Source organism: Anomaloglossus baeobatrachus, chromosome 9 (genome assembly GCF_048569485.1).
Source record: "Anomaloglossus baeobatrachus isolate aAnoBae1 chromosome 9, aAnoBae1.hap1, whole genome shotgun sequence".
NCBI lineage: Eukaryota > Metazoa > Chordata > Amphibia > Anura > Aromobatidae > Anomaloglossus > Anomaloglossus baeobatrachus.
In genome coordinates, this window is record NC_134361.1 from 179,900,463 (window position 1) to 179,920,540 (window position 20,078).

Consider the following 20,078-nt stretch of genomic DNA (forward strand, 5'->3'; position numbering starts at 1 on the left):
CAACTGAGACACACCCTGCTGTGCTCTGCGTGATTTAAACGAAAATGCCGGACATGAGGATTGCTACAAAACCTGGACTGGGAGGAGGGATCTGTCTCCCTGTTACCCTTTGTGCTATACTCCCAGTAATAGCTATAGCAAACTCAGAGGGTTTCCAGACACATTCTGGGGGACACATAGCGGTCTTCAAATATTACCCCTGTCACTGCCTCACATATCCCCCCCCTCAGTTCAAATGGGCGGGGTTGAACATTTGCCAACATACAGGGGGCCCTGGAGAGGGCATCCGCATTGCCCTGCAACCTACCAGCCCGGTGTTCCACAGAAAAGTGAAAGTTCTGCAAGGAGAGAAACCACCTGGTGACTCTAGCATTTCTCTCCTTAGCATTCCTCATCCAGACCAAAGGGGAGTGGTCTGTCACCAGGCGAAAGTGTCGCCCCAGCAGGTAGTAGCGTAGGGATTCCAGAGCCCATTTTATGGCCAGGCACTCCTTCTCCACTATGCAATAGTTCTTCTCTGCCGGGGTGAGTTTTCTACTCAATTAGGTGACCGGGTGCTCTTCTCCATCTACCTCCTGGGACAGAACCGCACCCAGACCCACCTCAGAGGCATCTGCCTGTACTATAAACTCCTTTTGAAAGTCAGGGTTGGCAAGGACAGGCTGACCACATAGGACTACCTTTAGCGCCTGAAAGGCTTCCTCTGCTCGTGTATTCCAGTGGACCATGACCGACTTCTTCCCTTTTAAAAGATCGGACAAAGGCGCTGACCTCCCAGCAAAATTGGGTATGAATCGTCGGTAATACCCCATTATACCCAGAAAGGCTCTTACCTGTTTTGTGGTAAGGGGACGAGGCCAGTTTTGAATGGCTTCGATTTTGTTTACTTGTGGCTTGATAACCCCTTGGCCTATCACATACCCCAAGTAACGGGCTTCTTTGAGACCCATAGCACATTTGCTTGGATTCGCCGTCAGACCAGCAGCTCTGAGCGAATCCACTACCACTTGTACCTGAGATAAGTGGGTGCTCCAGTCATTGCTATAGATGATGATGTCATCCAAATATGCGGAGGCATATGGTTGATGGGGTTCTAACACTATGTCCATTAATCTCTGAAACGTTGTCGGAGCCCATGTAAACCAAATGGCAAGACGACATAGTGATAGAGCCCCCCTGGCGTGACAAAAGCGGTCTTTTCTTTTGCCGCCTCTGTCAGCGGCACCTGCCAGTAACCTTTAGTGAGATCGAGAGTCGTGAAGTACTGGGCCCGTCCCAGTCTCTCTATCAGCTCGTCGACCCTGGGCATGGGATACATATCAAATTTCGAAACCTCATTTAACTTTCGGAAGTCATTACAGAATCTTAAAGAACCGTCTGGTTTCGGGATCAGCACAATGGGACTGGCCCATTCGCTCGCGGATTTTTCAATAACCCCTAGTTGGAGCATCTTTTTTACCTCCTCCGCAATGGCTTGCCTACGAGCCTCTGGTACCCGGTATGGCCTCAGGCGTACCCTTACTTGAGGCTCGGTGACAATATCATGGTGGATTACGGTTGTTCGGCCGGGTAGGCTTGAGAACACATTCGTATTCCGCTGTACTAACCTCCGAGACTCCCGTCTCTGCTGTTTTGAGAGAGAATCCCCTATCCTCACTCCCAATTCATCATCAGGGGACTCCTCCTTTGTTGTTGTCAAGGCACCTGAAAAGGTTAGGTCCAACGTTACATCAGCCACCATACATTCCCTGTCTTTCCACGCCTTCAGCAGGTTTACATGGTAGATTTGCTCTGGTTTTCTTCTACCTGGCTGATACACCTTATAGTTTACTTCCCCCACTTTCTCCCGGATCTCATAGGGACCTTGCCATTTGGCTAAGAACTTACTTTCTGCAGTAGGTATTAGGACTAAGACACGATCTCCCGGTTTAAAAGACCTGATGGAGGCCTTTCTATTATACTGAGTACTTTGGGCTGCCTGAGCATCCAGCAAATGCTCTTTAACAATGGGCATTATTGCCGTGATACGATCCTGCATCCTGCATACCCATAACGTATTCCACTGTCCTTTTGTGAGGGGTGGGCTCCTGTTCCCAAGTTTCCTTAACTATATCCAGCAGTCCCCGCGGATGTCTGCCATACAGTAACTCAAATGGCGAGAACCCAGTGGAAGATTGTGGGACCTCGCGGATAGCGAACATTAAATAGGGCAATAACATGTCCCAATCTTTCCCCTCTTTGGAGACCACCTTTTTCAACATAGCCTTCAGAGTTTTATTAAAACGTTCCACTAGACCATCAGTCTGGGGATGGGACACTGACGTGCGTAGCTGCTTGATCTGGAGGAGTTTGCACAGTTCCTTTGTAATTTTAGACATAAAGGGAGTGCTCTGATCGGTCAGGATTTCTTTGGGTAACCCCACGCGACAGAACATAGCAAACAACTCCCGAGCAATAAGCCTCGCCGAGGTGTGACGTAGTGGAATGGCCTCCGGATAACGTGTCGCGTAATCCATCACTACCAGGATGTGCTGGTGACCACAGGCTGATTTTACAATGGGTCCGATCAGATCCATAGCAATCCGCTCAAAAGGCACCTCTATAATGGGTAAAGGTATCAGAGGACTACGGAAACGGTGCGTTGCTGCGGTCAACTGACAAACTGGGCAGGACTCACAGAACCTCTTAATTTCTGCGCCGACCCCTGGCCAGTAAAACCGCTGAAACATGCGTTCCCGCGTTTTCTCTTCACCTAGGTGCCCACTCATTAGGTGGTTATGAGCCAATTCCAAGGTCTGACGGCGGTACGGCTGAGGGACCACCAACTGTTCCACTATTTCCCCCCGGATTGTATCAACCCGATAGAGCAACTCTCGCTTTAGAGCCATGTAGGGAGTTTCCAGCCTGGCACCAGGCCGCTGGGGTACCCCATCAATTACCTGTACATTTCCACGTCCAGGAGCCAATGTGGGGTCCCGGAGCTGTGCTGTTCCGAAATTATCTGGAGACACGTTCAACTCCGGGATTGCCTCGGGTGGCTCAACCTCTCCTGCCATTACCTCTAGGGGGAACCTGGCAGGGTTACACTCTGTCCCTATACTGGTGACCCCTACGGCAGGTATCCCTGAGTCGGGATCGTCCGGCTCAGGGCCTCGTTCAATCATACACCTCGGAGGGCTAGGTCGCCTCCCACATAATGTCCAGAACAGGGGCAAGTCTCTTCCCAAAATAACAGCATATGGAAGTCTTTTCATCACCCCCACTTCATGTTGAACCTCTCCACACGAGGTAGCAATGGTGACCCTTTCCATAGGGTATTCACGTAGGTCTCCATGAATACAAAGTACCCCTACTTTATGTCCCGTAGGGTTTTCCCCGGAGACCAAGGAGGCATGTACAAGAGTCACTACACTTCCTGAGTCCAACAAAGCCTCTGCTGTATAGCCATTAACACGTACTTTGCAGAGATGGGGCTCCTCCCCCATAGTAACAGTGCTTACGGTACAAACAGTATGGGCATACATTGATACCCGGCGAGCGTACCGGCAGTCCATGGGTTCTGATGTGAGTGGGCACTGTGCCATCACATGCCCGAGCTGATGGCACCGCCAGCACATAACAGCAGAGGTGTCCCTGTTTCGGGTGTCTGACTTTGTGGAACCGGGACTCCGGCTGACCTTAGTCTGGGGTTTACTCTCTGCCAGGGCTGAAGACGGGGCAGCACCCGAGGAGGGACGGGAGTCTTTTACCAACTGTGAAGGGGGCGTATCCCTACGGAGTGCCCGCCGTGAAGCAGAGTCCCGGACCAACTCCTGGGTAGCTGTGTAGCATGCCACCAAATTCACTAGCTGGTCTAGGGTACCGGGGTCCCCCTGTCCCACCCACCGTTGAATGGGGGCTGGCAAAGTCCGCACAAACCGTTCAATCACCACCCGCTCAATCATCTGTCCGGGGTTGAAGGTCTCCGGCTGCAGCCATTTTTTTACAAGGTCCAGTAAGACATGGACCTGTGAACGTGCAGGTTTTCCCTCCTCAAAGGACCACTGATTCACTCGTTGGGCCCGGAGATAAGTGTTAACCCCCATTCGTGCAAGGATCTCACCTTTCAGTGTGCCATAGTCCTTGGCATCCTCCGTGCTGAGATCCAGGTAGGCTTTTTGGGGTTCACCTACCAAGAACGGGGCCACGACATCAGTCCAACGGTCGATAGACAATTTCTCTCACTCAGCGGTCCTCTCAAACACGGAGAGAAAGGCTTCTGGGTCATCCTCTGCACTCATCTTCGTAAGTGCCGCCCTTACTCTGTCCTGGGCCGCAGGAAGGACTGGATGACCTGGAGTTACCGCTGGGAGCGCTTCTCGCAGAGCAGAAAGCTGCTTAGTCAACAAGCTGTTTGTCTCCTGTTGCTAAACTAACGCCCGCTGGAGCTGGACATTGGTTGTTGCTGCTGAGCATTAGCCTGTTGCTGCTGAGCATTAGCCTGTTGCTGTTGTGCACTGGTTTGTGCAAAAGCCTGCTGTAGTTGAGCAGTAGACTGGGCCAGCTGCTTTACAAGATCCTCCATAGGGACTGCTGAGTTAAACTGTAACTTTGCAGGCTTGATCATAAACATGTGAAAACTGGGTTGTTGCCCGTAGCAACCAGGCTGCAACGCCTGTAAGCTTCGTGGACCCGCCGATCCACCGCAAACAGTCAGTAAAAATTTTTTTTTTTCCGGGTAAGTACCTCTTAGGCCATTGCCCTTAGCAACCAGGCTGCCATGCCCGCATTCTCCACCATAATGTGAGGTAGCAGCGTTGCTTGGGCAAAAACATGAGGCAGTGAGGCAGCAGCGTGTTCACACCAACAGTCTATTTATTGTTGCAGCATAAATAGATCCAATTTCCCACTGTCAAAGTCTCTTCCGGATCACAGCCAGTGCATATAGACAAATTCTTTGCATCAAAAAGTCTTGTTACCTTAGGACCCCGTTAACCGGAGGGATCTGTGTAAGGTTCTCCTAGGCTCACACTCTTGGCCTGTGTTCACTCCACACAGAGCCAGCCCAGCTCACACAGCATGTGTTAGCTTCACCAAGCCTGGCTCTCAACTGAGACACACCCTGCTGTGCTCTGCATGATTTAAACGAAAATGCCGGACATGAGGATTGCTACAAAACCTGGACTGGGAGGAGGGATCTGTCTCCCTGTTACCCTTTGTGCTATACTCCCAGTAATAGCTATAGCAAACTCAGAGGGTTTCCAGACACATTCTGGGGGACACATAGCGGTCTTCAAATATTACCCCTGTCACTGCCTCACATTATATATATATATATATATATTGTGAGACTGTGACCGGGGTTATCTATGACGGCCGGTATGTCTCGCCCCAGTTGTGCTCACTCCATGATAGAAAGTAACTCCACTCCAGGGTTAATGCTGTTTCCCTACAGGCTGAAGGAAGGGTTAAAAGGAAACAGGAACAAATGCGGGGGTGTCGGGTGTGAGGGAGTGAACACAACTCCCTGAGTTCTCTGCCGGAGAGGCACATGTGTACTGTTGTGGACTTTTGTTTGGATATTAAACCGTGTGCTGTGACCCTTGGTGCCTGGATCCCGTGTCTTCTGCTGCGCAGCCGACCACGCTACCTCACATATGGTGGAGAATGCGGGCATGCCAGCCCGGTGAGGTGTAGCCTCCATTTCTGGTGACCCGGTAGCACATGTCCTGGATTCAAGCGGCTATACTACAGCCCAAACCCGGCGACGCCATGGAGGAAATACTAAAGCAGCAGCAACAGATCAATGCACACCTGCTCCGGTCGTTGGATCATCAGCAGCACTCTTTGAAATTGCAGGAACAAAGGCACCAAGAACAGATGGTTCTCCTGGCCAAGTCGATCCGTGCCGGACCGGCAGCAACAACCCCGGGACCGGGTGACGACGGCAGCGTCCGGAAAGCGGTGAGACAAGCGTTGCAAAAGATGACCCCGGGGGATGATGTGGAAGCGTTCCTGGTGGTGTTTGAGCGGGTGGCCGAGCGGGAAAAGCTGCCGACCCCCCAGTGGGCTGAGGTATTGTCGCCCTATCTGACGGGGGAGCGTACCTGGACCTCTGTACCGTGGACGCCTTAGAATATGCGACCCTGAAAGCCGAAATACTTGCTCGGATGGGGGTGAATACCTATGTACGGGCTCAGCGGGTAAATCAGTGGTTCTATGAGGAAGCCAAACCCGTACGCTCCCAGGCCTATGACTTGTTGCATCTCGTAAAGAAGTGGTTGCAGCCTGACACTCTGAGCCCGGCGCAAATGGTGGAAAGGGTAGTAGTTGATCGTTTTGTGCGCACTTTACCCGTCACCATTCAACGGTGGGTAGGACAGGGCGACCCAAGTACCCTGGACCAATTAGTGGGCCTGGTAGAGTGGCATGTGGCTACGCAGGACTTGATACGGGACACTGAGACTTTGCGTGCCGCTCGTCGGTCCGGCCCCTCCAAGCCTAGGGCCAAGGACCCACCGCTGACACCGGGGCAGGAGTCCGCTACCGTCCCGTCTGAGGCCGCGCCCTCCGTCCCTGAGGTCCGGAAGGCTATATACCCTAAACGACAACTCGTCAAGGGGGTTTCCGTCCCTATTAGATGTTGGCGGTGCCAGCGGGTGGGACATATGGAAGCCCAGTGTCCACTCACCACGGAGCCCATGGATTGTGGGGTTACCCGGCGGGGTTCAATGTATGCTCAGGTGGTGTGTACCGCTGACCTGGTCTCCCCAGAGACTGAGCCCCACTTGTGCCAAATACAGGTGAATGGATGTCCGGTTACAGGCTTGTTGGATTCCGGAAGCTTAGTGACCCTTGTGCGATCAACCTTGAGGGCTAAAGTAAAGGCCACAGGACGTACCGTGGGGGTGGTTTGCATACATGGGGACCGCCGATACTATCCCACGGGGATTGTCACCATCACAGCACCTTGCGGTCAAGTGCAACATGAGGTGGGACTTATTAACACTCTTCCCTATGACGTGATCCTAGGAAGGGATCTGCCCTATTTTTGGACTTTATGGAAGGGACCTCCTAAGTCCCCTCAGATATTGGTCAGTCCGGGACCTGAGCCCTACAATCCTGAATCCGGGACGCCTGCCGTAGGGGTCCCCATGATATGGACAGAATGTGAACCCGATAGGTCGCCCCTAGAGGTATTGGCAGGAGAGGCTGAGACGGTCGAGCCCATCCCGGAGTTGGAGGCGTCCCCGGATACGTTTGGGACAGCCCAACTCCAGGACCCTTCATTAATACATGCCCGGAGTCGGGTGACAGTAGTTGACGGGGTGGCACAGCTGCCCGGTGCCCAGGTAAGGTACCCCCATTTCGCTCTTAAGCAGGATTTACTCTACCGGGTAGATGAAATACGGGGCGTGGGGGTAGAGCAGTTGGTGGTGCTCCAGCCGTATCGCCGGCGGGTCCTCGACTTGGCTCATAAACACCTGATGAGTGGCCACCTAGGGGTCAAGAAAACGCAGGAGCGAATATTGCAAAGGTTCTATTGGCCCGGGGTCTTTGGGGAGGTAAAACGGTTCTGCGAAACCTGCCCGGAGTGTCAGCTTACCGCACCCCTGACCCACTTTCGCAGCCCGTTGGTACCGTTACCCATTATAGAAGTCCCTTTTGAACGGATAGGGATGGATCTGGTGGGGCCCCTCGTAAAGTCCGCTCGAGGGCACCAACACATCCTAGTGATCGTTGACTATGCCACCCGGTATCCAGAGGCGATACCTCTCAGACATACTGCAGCGAAGCTTATAGCTCGGGAGTTGTTTGCTGTGTTCTGCCGGGTGGGGTTGCCCAAGGAGATACTTACGGATCAGGGGACCCCATTCATGTCTAAAGTAACCAAAGAGCTATGCCGGCTACTCCAGATCAAGCAGTTGCGTACGTCTGTGTATCATCCTCAGACGGATGGGTTAGTAGAACGATTCAATAAAACCCTGAAAACCATGCTCAAAAGGGTGATCTCCAAAGACGGGAAAGACTGGGATATGATGCTTCCCTATTTGATGTTTGCCATACGAGAGGTGCCACAGGCATCCACGGGGTTTTCGCCTTTTGAATTGTTATACGGGCGACATCCCCGGGGATTGTTGGACCTGGCAAAGGAAACATGGGAGCAAGAGCCCACCCCCCATAAAAGTGTGATTGAACACATTTTAGGAATGCAGAACCGCATAAGCGCGGTCATGCCAATTGTGAAGGAGCATTTACAGGAGGCTCAGGCCGCGCAAAGCGGCCACTACAATAGACAAGCCACCGTGCGGACCTTTAAACCCGGGGATCAGGTGTTGGTTTTAATCCCCACGGCGGAGAGTAAATTCCTGGCTCAGTGGCAAGGCCCCTATGAGATAAAGGAAAGAGTCGGGGTGGTCAACTATAAAGTATTGCAGCCCGGTAGGCGGAAACCTGAACAAATATACCATATCAACCTATTAAAACCTTGGCAGGAACGGGAAAGCCTGATGGTTGTTTTCTCCCCATCTCCCTCCTCTTCGGGTCGTTCACATCCGGCTCCAGCGACCTCCGGAGAGGACGAACCGGAAGTAAGGATTGGAGAAGCCCTCACCAAGACACAGAGGCGAGAGGCCAGACGGCTGGTTCAGCAGAACCCCGATGTCTTCTCCGAGTTGCCTGGTAGGACCAGTCTGATACGACATGGCATTGTCACCGAGCCTCACCTGAAGGTACGCCTGAAGTCATACCGAGTGCCGGAGGCTCGAAGACAAGCCATATCAGAGGAAGTGAAGACAATGCTATGCCTGGGGGTCATCGAAAAATCCCGGAGTGAATGGGCTAGTCCCATTGTCCTAATACCAAAACCCGATGGCTCCTTAAGGTTCTGCAATGACTTTAGGAGATTGAACGAAATATCCAAGTTCGATCTCTACCCCATGCCCCGGGTGGATGAGCTGATTGATAGGCTGGGACAGGCGCGATATTTTACCACGCTCGACCTGACCAAGGGGTACTGGCAGGTGCCACTGACGGAGTCCGCCAAGGAGAAAACCGCTTTTGTTACGCCGCAGGGTCTCTTCCACTATGTTGTCTTGCCTTTTGGGTTACATGGCACTCCGGCCACGTTCCAGAGGTTGATGGACTTGGTGCTGGAACCCCACCAGGCGTATGCATCAGCGTACCTTGATGACATCATTATTTACAGCTCTGAGTGGCAGACCCACTTGGAACAGGTACAAGCGGTGGTGAACGCGCTCCGAACAGCCGGATTGACAGCCAATCCCAAGAAATGTGCGTTGGGGCTCACGGAAGCCCGCTACTTAGGCTACGTAATAGGCCAAGGAGTGATTAAGCCCCAAATTAACAAAGTTGAGGCGATCCAGAAGTGGCCTAGACCCCTGACCACGAAGCAGGTTAGGGCCTTCCTGGGTAACGTGGGGTATTACAGGAGGTTTGTAAAAGATTTTGCGGGACTATCAGCCCCCTTGACGGACCTTCTCAAAGGCAAGAAGTCCGTCATGGTGCGCTGGACTCCGCAGGCCGAGGACTCCTTCCGGGCCTTGAAGGGGGTCCTGTGCGGACAGCCCGTTCTTGTCAACCCTAATTTCCAGAAGGAGTTCATAGTACAGACTGACGCCTCGGAGGTCGGCCTGGGTGCAGTGCTGTCTCAGGTAGTTCAGGGGGAGGAACACCCCGTCACCTTCTTAAGTAGGAAGCTCACCCCTCCCGAGCGGAATTATAGCGTAGTGGAGAAGGAGTGCCTGGCGATCAAGTGGGCCTTGGAGTCCCTACACTATTACCTGCTGGGACGGCAGTTTCGCTTGGTGACGGATCACTCTCCGCTGGTCTGGATGAGGTCCGCCAAGGAACGGAATGCCCGGGTTACCCGGTAGTTCCTTTCTCTGCAGAACTTCCGGTTTACGGTTGAACACCGGGCCGGTAGGTTGCAGGGCAACGCCGATGCCTTGTCCCGCGGCACGTGTTTGATGGCGAGAGTTCAACCCCGCACGCTTGAACTGAGGGGGGGGGTATGTGAGACTGTGACCGGGGTTATCTATGACGGCCGGTATGTCTCGCCCCAGTTGTGCTCACTCCATGATAGAAAGTAACTCCACTCCAGGGTTAATGCTGTTTCCCTACAGGCTGAAGGAAGGGTTAAAAGGAAACAGGAACAAGGGCGGGGGTGTCGGGTGTGAGGGAGTGAACACAACTCCCTGAGTTCTCTGCCGGAGAGGCACATGTGTACAGTTGTGGACTTTTGTTTGGATATTAAAAGGTGTGCTGTGACCCTTGGTGCCTGGATCCCGTGTCTTCTGCTGCGCAGCCGACCACGCTACCTCATATATATATATATATATTGTATATTGGCACCAATGCAGGTAAGGACTGGCAGAGTGCCGAATGTGAATTCCAGGGAGTGTTGTTCCTCCTTGTGGTCATTGTCATTTGGCATGGTGAGACTTACAGATCAAGCAATGTTTCCCCCCAAAAAAATCATGAAAAGTAGTTCTCGTTCGGGAGAAAGAAGACTTATTGCCTGGCAAGGGGCAACCTGTAGAGTTGAGGCCCAAGAGGTCAGGTGGCCACTTCCACCTTCAAAGACAGTGGAATTGTGCATTACAATGGGCTATTGGACTGCAAAGGGCCCAAATATTATTCTCGCACAAGAACTCTCTTCTGCCTGTGTCATCTCCTGCTAAGGGCCAAATATTTGGAAAAGCCACCCAATATGTTAATGGCTGATCCTTTATTGTTCCTTTGCACATGACTTGGGGTATTTCACCCTTATCTGGTACCATGAGGTCAATGTGACCCCATGCTGATTGGTACAACTAGTGATTTTTTTATCATGGTTCCAGACAAGGGTTAACCAATCCAGATTCTACTTCAAGAGAAAAAACAGTCCAAACCATCTGCAATGATACGGGGGGCAAGAACCCCAAAACAGCTGCCTGCAGACTTTCCTTTTGAAGAAGACCATTTAGATAAATATTCTAAGACAAGTGGCACAGCACATTAAAGGGTTATTCCATCTCAGCCATTCATTCGTGACTGAGATCAGAATATCTGCCTACATGTGGTGGAGAGGATAACACAAAAAGTCAAGTGCTATGCATTTCCCTATTTCCCATAGGAAACTATACTTATTCGGTGACTCAGATAAATAGAACTTGGGTGGCTCACTATTAGCACCACATTGTCACGTCCACACCGGAGTCCGCTCCTGCCACTTCTGTTTCGGTCACCAGGTGCCGCCATATTCACGCCATGGACTGTGCTGGTGATAGGAGAAGAGTCGGTGCCAGTGGCTCTGGTGGGAGCAGGCTTCACTCATCCACTAAGCTGGGTTTCCCTGGGATGTGCAGTACCACTGGCTGACTGTAGGTGGCGTGTGTCTTCCAGCTGAAGTTACCACCATTCAGCTACAGCCAATAGGAGGACATCACACCCTTCTAATTCCCCCTTTTGTCTGCTGGTCACTACCAGAAATAGTTCTGTATTCCTGCTAGTGTCTGGTTCCTGTTCTGACTATTGATCCCTGTGTTTTGACCTCTGCCTGCTCATTAACTACTCTCCTGCCTGTTGTTTTTCTACCTCTCTGCTATCTCCGGTTTTGATCTCTGCCTGATTTCCTGACTTTGCTCCTGCCTGTCGATTTTGTCCCTTTTTATGCCTCCAGGTTTGGACCCTGCGTGACGTCCACTCTTTCCTGGATTGCAGCCTTCCATCGGCAGCGATCTCCTGGACCTTGTGTCATTTCAAATCCCTGTACAGGGGTTAAAGGGTTTCAGCATTCTTAAGATCCTGCCAACTTGGTGGCTACACCTAGTCTGTCCATGACAATCATCCTGAGTCTGTGGTCAACGGCAGACGTTACACAGATATAGAAAGGTATTCCTAGCTCAGTCATGAATGGCTGTGATGGAATTATCTCTTTCGTGGGTGAGATATTGATTCCACAAGACGGCACTGGCAAGTCATTTTTCTTTCTCCTGAAGAGCTAATTTGCATGGAAGGAGTATAATAGGGTGCAAAATAAAGCAAGAGCAGCAACATCTACTATTCTGTCCATGAAAGATATCACCTTGGTTGTCATATACCTATTTTTTCAATACTGGTGTCAGCAAGTGGCATAACTAGAGTTCGATGGGCGCTGGTGCAAAATTTGGACCTGGGCCCCCTGCATGTTGGTCAGATGTGTGTGTATATATATATATATATATATATATATATATATATATATATATACATTTAGCATTTTAAATCCAATAAAGACATACGAGTTGCCCTCTTTCCCCATTATGTAGTAAATATGTCCCCTATCCTGGTAAATGTCCCCCATCTTGGGCTACTTCCTGGTATATATACTCCCATCCTGGTAAATATGTTCCCCATCCTGTTATATATGTCTCTCATATACGGTATATACGGTCTCCCTTCTGTATATACTGTCCTCTTCATGGGCCCCTCCTGGTATATATGTTCCTCTCCTGGGCCCTTCTTGGTATATACTGTCCCCTCCTGGTATATACCAAACTCACCATCCCCAGCTCTCATGTTGCACGCCATCCTCCTCTATAGCCGTCCTGCAGTGGATGGTAGCTTTCCTAGGCATCCATGCTATGGTAACGCATGACGTCATTGTCATGTGCCCCCTCAGTCAAGGAGACGCCACTGAAAGCTGACGGCTTCTGTTTGGCTAGCAGCGTGTATCGCATTGCAAGGAGCCGATGCAGTGTCTATGCACTGTGATGCATTTCAGCTGGATGTGCGGTCTCGAACGCACATCCAGCTAAAGCAGGGTTGAGGCCGATGGGCTACCTGCGACCATGATCATTCCGCCCCTGGATATCAGTATATGAACATGTTCTACACAAGATTCTCCTTAGATGCTTGTTTGCCTGAAGACAATTCAATCTTGCAGGGCTAATTGAGACAATCAGATCTGATTAAATTTTAATTTCCCAAACCACGTGAATTTTCCTAGGAAATTCAAAATGGCAGTTTTTCTCCGTAAATTGGATGCTCCTTATTATGCTCTCGGTTCTCTCAAGACCTCAAAATGTAAGATGTAAAAACAGAAAAAAATATACTCTCCTCACCATTCTCCTGGCCGCACCCTACTCACTACCTGTCATTCATGCCTCGAAGCCAACTCTTCTTTTTCCCATCGCGAACCACATCTCCTGACCTATTTACTCTAGATCAGGACTTACGGCCACCACCATACCTCGAAGGTCATTGAAAGTCATAATCTGCTACATATTATCATAGAACCATAAAATGGTAGAGTAGGAATGGACCTCCAGGGTCATCTAGTCCAACCCCCTGCTCAAAGCAGGATTCACTAAATCATCCCAGTCAGATGTCCATCCAACCTCTTTTTAAAGACTTCCATTGAAAGAGAACTCACCACCTCTTGTGGCAGCCTGTTCCACTCGCTGATCATCCTAACTGTCAAAAAGTTTACAGTTACATGGAGTGACCTCTGAGGTCTAGCTAAAAGTCTTGAGCCTTGAGTGAACACACCGGAGGTACGAGGTCAGAAGGAGAGCACCGGCAGTGAGTAGAGAGGGAGAGGTGACGAGAGAGAGAAACTGGAGGTCCTATGCCCAACTGTGCTCTACTTGGAACCGCTGATGTATGGTTACCCAGGTACTGACCACCACTGTACAAGGTATGATAATGTGGTACAAAGTACATCAATGTCATGGTATAACGCTTGCCTGGATCCACAGACTCAGACGGGCTTTAATGGACAGGCAAGAGGGAAGCCACTCACCAAGTAGGACTCCAAGAACCCTGAAACCCTTTAACCCCTATACAGAGATTTGGATTTACACAGGGCCCTGGAGATCACTACCTGTGGAGGGCTGCAGTCTGAGAGAGTAGTCATCAGGCAGGGTCAAACCAGGAATTGCAGAACAGGGACAGAGATTTGATGATTCTTTGCTGGTTTGTCCTGAAGAAGGGAGCTGTGTCTCCTGAAACGCGTTGACTCGACCTGTGCATGAAATAAAGAAGAATTAATCTTAAGCTAATCTGATCCAGTGGTCTTTGGCGCGGCTGTGAAACCCAACTCTACTACTCTCTGTTATCTACCTTATGGGGACCGCTGCCGGGACTTGGTGTTACATGCTGTTATAGGTGTTGTGACTTTCACAACCCTGTTTGGTGAGTAGTATTACTCTTTGCCTCACCCTGTATATATTGGGGTAAGACCCTATTGCGCTTTCTTTTTCCACAGTTTTTCCTCAGAACAGGGACAGAATCGGCAGGCAAAGACGTAACCAGAAACAAGCAGAGGTCAAAACCGAATCGGGCAGCGCGGTACAAAGACAGCAGGCAGGAGGGTAGTCAGGAAACAAGCGGTAATTAGCACACGAAATCACAGAACAGGATGAAATAGAAGCCAGAATTTTCAGAACTATCTCTGGCAAAGGTTAGCAGACATGAGGGGTATTAAAAAGGATATGGTGTCTTCCCATTGGCTGTAGCTGAATGATGGTACTTCAGCTGGGAGACACCCGCCACCTACAGTCAGCCAGTGGCACTGCAGATCCCCAGGAAACCCAGACCAGTGCATGAGCGGAGCCTGCGCCCACCGGTGCCGCTGGCATCGACTCCTCTCCCGCCACCAGCACTATCCACGGCAGGAACACGGTGTCGCCTGGCGATCGGAGTAGATGTCGATGAAGCGGACTCCTGTGACGTAACACATGGTATGTCACACCATTATGGGAAAGCCAGTGCAAAATGAGATCAGTCTGCTCACTGATGGGTCAGTAGTGTAGAAAGTGGTCCCGGGCAAGATTTCTTTCCAAATCGCAAAATGTTCCGATTTTCCTTGGAACTGTAAATTTTGGGGAATTTGACTCGAATTTGATCCTACGTGGATCAATTCTCTAATTTCTATATATAATGTATTTTTCTAGCATATAAATAAAATAAATTCATAACCACTATCACTATTTTTAATATAATTACAAATTTATCTTGATACAATCATTTTTCTTAAATTTTTTTAGGTTTTTTTTCCCCTTGCAATAATTTTACAGGTTAGTTGTTTGTTTGCTTTTTATTTTACTACTATCTTTATTGCTGAAGAGTCCTTAGAAATCAACCATGCTAACAGCTGCGGACCACTGAACCCACACGGGAGCCGACATCACATAGCAGAGCCCCTATTGGATGTCTGTCTGAGCACACTGATTAAATAAGACTGTTGCCAGTTTCAAGAAACGGAAAAAGGAGGCCCCCTGTAACTGGAGACAGGAGAAAGAAATGCTCAGAGCAGTGTAAAGCAAAGGGTATTTCCATTTACGCTAGCTCTGTCACTTAAAGAAAAACTCAAAAGCTCAAATCTAAGAAGCAGAGTTTTGGATGAGCGGCAAACACATTCGGCAACATATTTTATCCTTGGGTCTCTTTATACAACTATCTTTTATTCTTAGACTCGTTCACTGGGTTTTTATCTAAACCTCTGTATGTTTTAACTAAAAGATCTTATATTATACTTAAAACACCACAGCTTTAAATCTAAATCCCCTTCCCCCTGTCGTATACTCACCTGCTGCCATCTTCATCTTCTATTGGCACTGGTCTCGCCTGTCTCTGGCAGTTTGTGACCTTCCGGCGCGCTCCAGTGTTTCATCCAAAGGTCAAAAAGTAATGTAAGTCTATGAATGTCTCGTTCTGGCTCTCATAGACTCGCATTAATAGCTTGTGCTGTAACTTCTAACTTCTGACCAAGATGGCGCCATGGAACCGGAGTGGCATCAGTAGAAGGTGAAGATGCCGAAAAGTGAGTATAAGACTGGAAATAGGAACCTTAGATTAAAATGACTACTCCAGCTCTGAAAAAAACAATGCTGTAGTAGTGCTTTAAAATTTGATTCCAAAAATTCACAAGTCAATAAAGCAAAACTGTGTTACCAATTAACAAACGTTTAATGGGAACCTGTCAGCAGATTTGGGGCCTATAAGCAGCAGCCACCACCAGTTGGCTCTTATATACAGCATTCTAACATGCTATATATAAGAGCCCAAGCCGTTGTGTAGAATGTAAAAATGACTTTATAATACTCACCTAAGGGGTGGTGCGGTGGAGTTGGGTCATATGGGCATCTTCGCTCTCCGGTGCCGGCGCCTCCTCTTTCAGCCATCTTCATCCTCCTTCTGAAGTCTGTGTGCATGATGCGCCCTCCGTCATACACACTTGCCGATCCCGCGCAGGCGCACTACAATACTTTGATCTGCCCTGCTCAGGGCAGATCAAAGTGCGCCTGCACAGGACCTCAATGCCGGCGAGTGTGGATGACGTAGGACGTGTCATGCACCCCGCCTTCAGAAGAAGGACGACAAAGATGGCCAAAAGAAGAGGCGCCGGCACCGGACAACGGAGACGCCCATATGACCCAACTCCACCTCAGCGACCATTTAGGTAAGTATTATAAAGTCATTTTTACATTGTACATAGCGGCCTGGGCTCTTATACACAACATGGTAGAATAATGTATATAAGAGCGTGGGCTCTTATATGGTGGCCGCAGCTTATAGTCCCCAAATCTGCTCAAAGGTTCCCTTTAAAGATAGAAGCTTCAAAAACATACAAAGCTTTGAAACTTTTTAGAATTTTTGAGCAATTGGCGATTGTGAAAAATTATGCCACTTTTGGCAATCTTCTCACGGATTTTAGTTCAGCTCCAACAAAGTGAGCAAAGCTGGGACGGGACGAGGGCATGGTAACCGACAATTGATAAATTAATGATGAGTGGTGGCATTAACTTTGCAAAAAATCCTACTCTAGGGTCTGACGCTACTGATTCATGAGCCAGGAGTATCAGGAGTGTCTGACTTCTGCCCATTTCCTCATCAAGATCAGCGTTCCTCCCGTTGGTCTTGATGTACAAGGCCTTAAGAGAAAGTCTCAGAGAATTACATAATAGTAGAGACCAGTTATTGATAATCCATCTGTAGTGTAGTTGATTTATTTATAGAATTTACAGAAAAATAGGAGTACATGTACATAGAGTTACATAAAAACTTTTTACAACACAAACTGATCAGCTAGTCGACAATGGACCAATCATTAAGTAATCAATAGTAGTGATGAGCAAACCTTTGGATATTCGGGTTCGCTGAACCAGGACGGACTGAAAAAAAAAATGGGTTCGGCAGCCAAACGTGACCCCAAACTTGACCCTGAACAACAAACCACATACAAGTCAATGGGGACAAGAATTTCTAGGGTGTAAAATGGCCATAGTAAGCACTTGAGGGAAGTTAAATGGTAGTAAAAGCATGATAGTTTACAAACCGTGTTTCCCAGAGGATCATACTGCAGTCAGACTCTATTCCGGGCAAGCTAATTAAGGCACAGTAAAGCACACAGGTTTAGGCTAGTATAATCAAAATGGGAGAAGCCATTGATATTTGCCCCCCAGCCTAAAAATGCTATCCCCCAGCTGCTCACGGTAAAGCAGACAAGTGGGTGCTGGTATTATTAGAATGGGAGGAGCCTTGGATATTGGCCACCCCTAGCCTAAAAATATAGTCCCCCAGCTTCCCAGAATTGACACATCACATTAGATGCGGCAATCCTGGTATATTACTCCGCTTATCCAAATTATCCTTGTGCAGTGGCAATTGGGATACTATAAGGGGTTAATGAAAGCTGTGATTTGTCAACAAATGACAGCTACCATCAAGCCCTAGATTACTAATGGTAGGCATCTATGAGACATGCCTATTTCTAATTCTGTAAGTGAAAAGAAATAAAATACAGACACTGAAAAATCCTATATTTGAAATAAAATACACGCATCCTCTTTCACCCCTTTATTAGTATTATCCAGACAAAGTCCAATGAAGATCCTCATCTCTGCTACATCCAGAGCCTGCAGATAGAAAAAACAGGTCTTTTTTCCGCAGGCTCCAGGGAACACTGACAGAAGAAACCGACTGTGAGCAGGTGACATTTAGTTCAGTGGGCTCCCCTGCTGCTCTCAGTGAAAGTGCTTCCCAATTGTCGAACGTCTGGCAGTACTTTCACTGAGAGCAGCAAGGTGGCTTGGGTGCAACCTCTGCTGAACTAAGTGACATCACTAGCCAACAGGGACCCGGCTGCGAGCAGGTGATGTCACTCAGGTCATCAAAGGTCACACTGGGGGCTCCTCCGCTGCCCCCAGTGAAAGTTGAAACTGCTGCCGGACTGTTGGATTTTGGGTCAGAGCCACGATCTGCAATGCAACAGTCCGGCAGCACTTTCACTGAGAGCAGCAGGGGAGCTCGGGTATGACCTCCATTGAACTGAGTGACATCACCTGCTCACAGTGGGGTCCTCGCGCTGCTGTCAGTGTTTCCTGGAGCCTGTGGAAAGCAGACATGTTTTCCCTCTCTGCTGGCTCTGGATGTAGCATAGCTGAGGATCGTCGTTGGACTTCGTTTGATTACATTGGATCTGTCAGGGTGCTTTGAGGTTTAATTAAGGGGTGAAAGAGGGTGTATTTTATTTTAAAGGTTTTTTTAGGTGATTGTGTTTTATGTGTTTTCACTTACAGGATTTGTAATAGGGATGTCTCATAGACGTCTCCCATTACTAATCTAGGGCTTGATGACAGCTGTTATTTTTTGACTAATCACAGCTGTCATTAACCCCTTATATTACCCTGATCGCTACTGCACCAGGGTAATTGTGATAAGCTAGGTAATGCATTAGGAATGGCACATCTAATGTGATGTGCCAGTTCTGGATGGCTGTGGGCTGTTATTTTTAGGCTGAGGGGAGCAATATCCATGGCTATACCAGCCCTCCCTTTACTTTACTGTGGATGGATATCAAAAATAGGGAGGACTCTATGCCTCTTTTTCTCCTCTATTTTGATATGTAACCATGGTACAACTCACAGGTGGGAGCTGCAGACTGGAGCTGGTGTTTACCTGCGCTCGCTATCAAAATATGGCGGGAGCCTACATCATTTTTTTTTTAATTATTTACTGTATTTCTATACACTACTATTCAGCAAACTGACTGCAACCAATCACAGATGGAGACATAGGATGGGGGGGCGTGTATAGCAGTCTGCAACCAATCACAGATACTGGCACAAAGGGTGGGCCGGGAAGCAGTGAATATTGATGAACCTTAATAAGCGGGTCAGGAAGAGAGTCTGACTGCAGCATGATCCTCCGGGAACCACAGTATTTAACTATCCTACTCTTACTACCATTTAACTTCTATTTGTGGCCCACATCATTTTTTTTTTCAGTTATTTCTTTGCCCAGTCAAAGCTATGACAATACATGGCATGGCTGTGATGGCTCTGGAAGTGTCCACAGCCTAAAAGCTTGCTTATTGGCTGCTGTTCAACCTTTCAACAAGCTTTATTCAGGTAACAAACCAGAACAAAAACCGAACAAAGAGTCAAAAGTCTGTGTTCAGGGCTCAGAACCAAACACAAGATGTTCGGTATGGACCCCCCCAAAACTTTACAGCTTGGGTTTGCTCATCCCTAGTTAACAGCCTAAAATATGCAACTGGGTTTCAAAATATCATTAAATGATTTGTCAATAATTGATTATTTTTGTAAATAGCCATGATCAATTAATTAATTGCTGTATGATGGACTATTCACAATGCCCTGAGTCATATGGTTAGTTCGTTGAAGAATAAACATACAACGCGTTTCGGCTCTAATATATAATCCTTCATCAGGTGCTAGATGAAGGTTTGTTTTTTAGAGCCGAAACCCGTTCAATACATATTCTTCCAAAACATAACTGTGTATCACCTACGGGACCCTCATTTTGTTTCCTCATGGCATTAAGACAATAGTCCATCATCTAACATTGACTTTCTACAAACTGGAAGAGGGAGTTAGACGTTTCCTTCTGTCAGACTATGGTGGCTTGAAACCTTTTTTTTTTCTCTGCTCTCAGTGGCGTTGTGCACAACAAAACAAGGTAAGAGACATTAATCATCGCCTTTATTCTAACTCTCTAGCATCCTACACGTAAATGGCGCCTCTTCTCCAGCAGCATTATGCATTCGCGAACCTCCAATTTATTTGTTCTGACCAATTAATGCCAGATAA

General features: G+C 48.7%; 1 protein-coding gene across 2 annotated transcripts in view; it reads right to left on the reverse strand.

Annotated features, from left to right (window-relative positions):
• The window catches only part of PAPPA (pappalysin 1), a 554,424-nt gene that overhangs the window by 459,239 nt on the left and 75,107 nt on the right, over positions 1–20,078 (reverse strand). The window lies entirely within an intron of this gene.